The sequence below is a fragment of the Urocitellus parryii genome, chromosome 11 (assembly GCF_045843805.1).
Source record: "Urocitellus parryii isolate mUroPar1 chromosome 11, mUroPar1.hap1, whole genome shotgun sequence".
NCBI classification, from domain to species: domain Eukaryota; kingdom Metazoa; phylum Chordata; class Mammalia; order Rodentia; family Sciuridae; genus Urocitellus; species Urocitellus parryii.
The window spans coordinates 6,045,224-6,051,987 of NC_135541.1; positions in this window are offsets into that span (position 1 = coordinate 6,045,224).

Genomic DNA, 6,764 nt, shown 5'->3' on the forward strand with positions numbered 1-6,764 from the left:
AAAGAGAGCAAAGCCACACTGTGAAACCTTGAATAGCTACTTAAGAATAGCGAGGTAGATCTATAAAACTCAGAAAGACCTCTAGAGCACCCGGCAAGTGCAAAGATGCAGGGCAGAACATTAAATGAGCTGTTACCACTTATATAAAAGATAATTAAGGTATCTGAAAAAACGGGCAAAAGATTTGAACACTTCTCCAAAGAAGATGTACGGACGTCCAATAAGCACACGGAGATGTGTTCGACATCATTCATTAGCCATCGGGGAAACACACAGCAAAACCACAGCGAGACCTCACTTCATACCCACTTGAAGAACTTGAATCAAAAAAACTATAACAGCAAGTGCAGGGTGGAGAGGGACATGGGACCGTCATGCAATGCTTGTGGGATTGAAGGAGGTACAACCACTTTGGAAAACAGCCTGCCTGGTGGTCCTTAAAACACTAAGTATTCGTAGGGCTGGGATTGTGGCTCAGCGGTAGAGCGCTCGCCCAGCACGGGCGGGACCCGGGTTCAATCCTCAGCACCACATAAAAATAAAGGCATTGTGTTATGTCCATCTACACCTAAAAATATAATAAATGTTTTCCTTATATACATGTTCATAACAGCATTGTTTCTAATAGCCAAAGCGTGGGGATGACCCAAACACCCACTGACAGGGACATGGATAAATGCAGTGCATCCACAGAGTGGACAGGGCTGGGTAGGACTGGGGGCGGTGGCGCCCGCCTGTAATCCCAGCAGCTTGGGAGGCTGAGGCAGGAGGATCACGAATTCAAAGCCAGCCTCCGCAACTTGGCAAGGCCCTAAGCAACTTAATGAGATCCTGTCTTAAAATAAAATCTTAAAAAGGGCTAGGGATGTGGCTCAGTTCAATCTCTAATTCCAAAAACAAAAAAAGGAGCTGACAGGATTTGGCAGTGTCAACACTGGAACACGGACACGTGCTTCAACACGGGGAACCTGGAAAACACCACACTCCAGTGCAAAAGCCAGGTCAAGACTGCACTGTGCAAGGTCCATCTACAGAAAATGCACCGAGCAGGCAAGTCCGCAGGGACAGGATGGGTGTGCCGTTGCCCAGGACAACAAAGGCCATGGGAAGCCTTGCTGGGGATTCTGTGACGGGTGATGAAAATGTCCTAACATCTGTGTGTGGCCAGGATGATCCCACAACTCCCAATACACCAAAAACCACGGAATTGCGCACTTCGGACAGGTGAACTGATAGTGTGTAAATCATATCCCAACAAAGATATTTTTTAAAAAAGGAGCATTAAGATGCTGACATCTGATGTGTCCCTGTGGTCGATCACAGTGGGGGAGTGGGATCCTAGCACCCCCACCCGCCAACACCCTCCTTTAAACCCCAGGGTGAACCCTGCAAGAGCAGCAAAATACCACGAATTCCGAGAAGCCAGAACCCGTGTTCCTGACTTTGTCCTTGCTCCAACAGGGCTCAGCTCAGCAGTTTTGAAATTCTTAAGTACTTATCTTGATTTCCGAGTTGGTTTCCCCTGCGCCCCCTGAAGTTTGGGAGGGATTCATTCGTGCTCTCCTCGGGTCCTAGCCCTGGTGACAGGGCCAGCGACCGTGGCCTGGTCCCAGTCCGGGACTCCCGGGCTCCGCTGAGGTCCCAGGACCGCCCTGCGGGGTCGCGGGCTGCGCATCGATCGATGGCGTGGGGCAGCGCTGCCGGCACATTAGCGCGACCACCCGCGGCCCGGGCCGGCTGGCTCCGGGGAGGCGGAGAGGCTGCAGCCCCTCGGTGGCCTGGGGTCCCCTCCAGCCCCTTCACTCTCGCCTGCCTCTGCACCTCCCGGTCGACCCCCAGCAGTCCCCCCACCCCCCGTGGAAGCCTTTGGCTCCCCGTGTGTCCCGGGGATCCAGACTGACCGCCCTAAGTGGTCTGGGAGCCCCGAAGGGCTGCCCCTGCCTCAATCTTCCTGGCCACCGATGCCTGCGACGAGGAAATGAACACCAAACTGGTCAGGAGGCCAAATCTGCGGAGCCCAGCAGATCTCTTCAGCCTCCCTTCTCCTTGGGTAGCAGGAGAGTGTTGGGCAAAATCGGGTTGAGTTAATAGCTGTGTGACTGAGGGCACATTGTGTAACCTCGCCGGGCCTCTGTTTCCTCATGTGCAGTTTCATGAAGTCCTGGCTGTATCCGAGTTCCTGCCCCTGCAGGAGACCCCAGGGCTGCAAAGGACCCCCAGTCTCCAGTGGGGGGTGGGTACAGGAAACAGCCCTTCCTTAGGTGCTGCCCCTTGGGTGGGTCCCTGGAAGCGGGTCCTTAGTACTGCCATCTCATGTGGGCACCTCCCCTGATGCCAGACCCTCCCCTCCTCTCCTCCTGAACAGCCCCCGGCTCACCTCAGGCCGTGGGGACTGTCCCCATCTCCAGGCCCTCAGCTCTATTTTCCTCCCTGCCCCTCCCCCAGCTCCCACCGGGCCTCTGCCACCTCCGTGGTCAACCCCTGGAAAACAGTGCCTGCGCCTGCTTCCCAGGAACCACAGGTCCTCCCGCCCTGAGCATGCACCACACAACTGCCCACTGTGACACCCACGTCCCATGTTTCCACACAGCTGCAAACAGGGTCAGTTCCCAGCCCTTGGATCACCCCCCATCAGCACACCGGGCCCAGGGGCCACTCCGTCCCCCTGGGGACCTTCCTTCCTCATCTCCCAGCTGCCCCTTTCCAGTCTCCCCTGCACCTCCTCTTCCTAGTCCCCCATAAACACCAGAGGCCTTGGGAGTCTTCATCCTTCGGAGTCTGCAGCCCTCCCCTGGCCCCCAAAGCCTCGGCTCTCTAAACACCGGTATCTGTTGACAGTTCCCAAATTTACATCTGGCGCTGCAACTCCTGCTGGCGCCCAGGGTTATCGGTTGATGGGCATCCCCTCTGGGACAGGAGGCAGGGCTGCTCCAGTTCAGCAGCCCCTCTCTGGCTGGGACAAAGTGACTTCCTTAAGTGGAGCCAAAGCTGTTTTTAAAACGTGGTTCTGCCTTTCATTGTGCCCAGCCTTAGGCAGATGGCCAGGAGTAAGCAGAGAGCCCCGTGGGCTCCCAGGCAAGCGGCCCCAGGCCAGCCCTAGTGTGAAGTGGGCGGGGCCCTGGCTCTGGGGTTTGATCATTGGCCTCCAGGCTAAACCCCGCAGAATGACAGTTCCATCAATCAGCTTCTTGTTAAGTCCGAGGCCAGAGCATCCACCCCACCAGAAGCAGCCAGACTGCGGAGCATGGCTGGCCCCGCTGCTGAGCCTCGCCTGGGCCTGGAGAGTTTCCTGTGGGGGGCAGCCTGGCCAGACTCATCTCATGCACATTCGAGCTCACTGATACCCAGGCTCTAGATCAACGGTCACGCTCCGAACACTTCCCGGGAGATGCTGTGGCAGGATTAGAGTTGGGTCAGAGTGGAAATCGGGCTCCCAAGAGAGGCTGGTGAGCCAGAGGAGCAACCTCAGGGGACCCTTGAGTGTGACCACAGCAGAACACAGTCCTTCACAGTGGTGCAGGATCTGGAAGCTATTCAGGTCTATGAGCAGAAAGAAACACACTTGTGCTGCCCTTGTGCAATCCATAACCTGTGCAACCGTACATGGAAGTCTATCAGGGATCCTGACAGCAGAAGCTAGATCACATCACTGCTCTGCCTCCATGGCTCCCACCTGCCTCAGAGAAAGTCTCAAGTCCTTCCAGTGGCCACAGAGCCCTTCTGTGTGCACCTCCTCCACCATCTCTCTGGCTTCACCTCCTCATACTCCCTCCCTTTCACTCTCTCCTGCCCCACTAGCCTCCTTGCTGTTCCTTAGATAGTCAGCCATTGCTGCCTCAGGGCCTCTGCACTTACAGCCTCTCTGCTTGGAGTGCTGTCTCTGCAGAGCTGAGTGCTCTCTTATTATTTCCTTATGCTGTCTTCTTCGCAGGGGGCCCTTTATGCCTCCCTATTTTATTTTTATTTTTAAATATTTATTCTTAAGTGTTAGATGGACACAATATCTTTATTTTACTTTTATGTGTTGCTGAGGATCAAATCCAGCGCCTCGTACATGCTAGACAAGTGCTCTACCACCGAGCCACAACCCCAGCCCCTGTCTTCCTATTTTAAAGCGACACCCAGGTACTCCTGCATTCCTCTGCCTCTTTTCTGTTGCTTTTTTTTTGCTGGAAGACTTTTAAACAGTCTGAAGATCTGCCTGGTTGAGTTTTCTGTCACCTCCGCTAGAAGGTGGGCAGAGCTTTGTATCTGTTTGGCTCACAGCTGTACCCCTGTCCTCTGCAGCTGTGACCGGGGCTATGTTAGGTTCTCAGTAAATATCATTGAGTGAATGAAGACACCGTTGGGGCAATTCACTTAATTTCCTTGACCCTCCGTTTGTCCATCTGTATAATGGAAATTAGATCAGTATGTATCCCGTGGACTTGTAAATCTCAACGACAGCTCTGCTGTCCCCAGAGCTGGCCAGGTGTGTGACGTACACACATTCCCTATCGCTATTTTATAACGTTGACTCTATGGTGCTGCTTCTTTCCATTTTTAGTAAAGAAATAGAGATGGTTCTGATGATGGGCAAAAATTTACATATAATAGTGTTCTTCCTGGTGTCCTTTTAAGAGTAAAAAGTTGGAAGGAATCTAAATTTCTGAGAAGAAGGGATTTGTTAAATAAAATATGGTCCACTCTTTGAAGGAACACCTGACAGACAGTCATTAAAATTCAACTTCTCAAAGAATATTTAATGGCCTGAGAAAATGTCCAGAGCATACTACTAAGTGGAAAAGTGGAGTATAATTCTTAAATCAAGCAGTGCACACCTGGCTGCTTGTTTTACGGTTATTCCTTAGGTTGCACATATATTCTTCTGCGTGGAACAAGTCATTCATAACAATGCAGGAAAAAGCAAGACAGAGCACTGTGAGATCCCAGTTCAGACTTACACGCATTCAGGTATTCCTCTTGCACATTCATAGGAAGAAAGACTGGGGCCTGGGGGTGCAGCTCCGTGGTAGGGCGCTTGCCTGGCGCATGAGGCCCTGGGTTCCACCCCCAGCACCGCAGAAGAGAAGGACTGAGAAGTGGAGCGCCGCTGACAGCGAGTCTTCCTGAGAAATGATATGGAAAGACTGAACCCTTCTTTTCTTTCCATCATTTCCCAGATTTGTTAAAATGAACAGGGAATCTCCAAGGAAAAGGGAGATTTTTAAGGACTTAGGTCAGCATTTTCCAAACACTAGTCCCCCAGTGCGTTAACAAGATTCCCAGGGGACAGGGACGCTTGGCCACAGTGGGGTGAGGATGTGGGCCAGAGCAAAGCCAGGCCGTTAGAGACCTCCTTCTCCCACTTTTCCGGAATATTGCCTGAGAGCAGCGCACTGGAGGCAGTAACCCAGGGAGACTCACACTTCCAGAAAGCTCTCTGGAAAGAGAATCCCCAGCAGCAGTAGTAGCCATCGGAACCAGCTCTAAAGAGAAGGGTGGAGAGATTCAGCCAGTTGGTGGGCAAGTTCAAGACAAAATTCTCCTTCCAGAATTTGGAGACACTAGAGGAGTTCTGGAGGACCCGGGGTATGTCTTAGAGATGGTGACGTTCTAGGAAAGTTTGTAGGTTGAAGTGATCACTGTTGAAATGTCCCCCTCTGAAGCTGGCCCTGCCACGGGCGTTCTGAAGCCTATGGACAGGTCACTGATTCCCATGTCCCCTGTTATAAGAAACCAGTGAGGCCTAAACTAGGAAGAGAGGAGAGAGGCCCAGAAGTTGGGTCTGTGGGCTGCTCTGACCCGTCACTGCAGCGTCCACCGTGGCTCCCAGAAGACCGTGTTTCTCCTGAGCACAGGGAGGCCCCGCCCCCTGCTGCAGAATAGCTCATGGGGGTTCTGGGTGTGAAGTGGCTGGGGATGCTTGGGTCCCACCCTTTCCAAGGAAGCGGCCGCCAGGGGCTGCCCTGGTCTCTCCTGCCTTCTTTGGACAACACTGGAGCATAGGCCTGCAATTCTCTCCTGGGTCCCCTCTGCAAGCTCTGTCCATCCAGGATGCCTGCCCTCTGCACTGACCCCAACCCCACGTATCCTCAGGACTGCTGGAAGGACACTGGGCACTCCGTTGAGCTCCAGCCACGTGCACGGAGTCTTCAGACGAGCCGGGGGTGGGGGGCCTCCCAGGACCGCCCATGACCCACCATGAGAGCAGATTGTTTTGGATGCCTCTGTGTGTGGGTGATCTGTCCTCCCAGCTGACCTGTAAGGTCCCTGGAAAAGAGGCTGGCTTTGGGGACTTCCTTGGCTCTCCCACAGCACCCAGCACAGCCTGAACCTAGTGCAGAGTCTTCATCTGAAACCCACGCTCAGGACCCCATTCCTGCTCCAGAGGCTCCTCCCTCCCTCACCCAAGCCCAGGCCCCAGCTTCCCCAGACTCCTCACAGGATCCCACCCCCAAATTTCTGGTCTCCCCTACCCCAGGAAGATCTGCTTCTTTGGTGACCTGCTGGTCCCCTCCTCCAGGAAGCCCCCCGACTCTGGGTCAGGGCTGAAGCAATCCCCTTGTCAGGCATTGCTAGAAAGAGCTGCACCCCCTCACATGCCACGCCCCAAAGTGCAGGGACAGATATGATTGACAGAGGCTGGGACTTGTTCTTCTGCAGCCTCCTGAATCCAGGGTGCTGGGGTCCTCCCTGAGCCATTCCCTTTCCTGGGTCTTGGGCTGCCCACGACTCCAGGAGGGACCGGAAAGACGGTCCTGTAGTCTCCTGTCCTGCTGGAG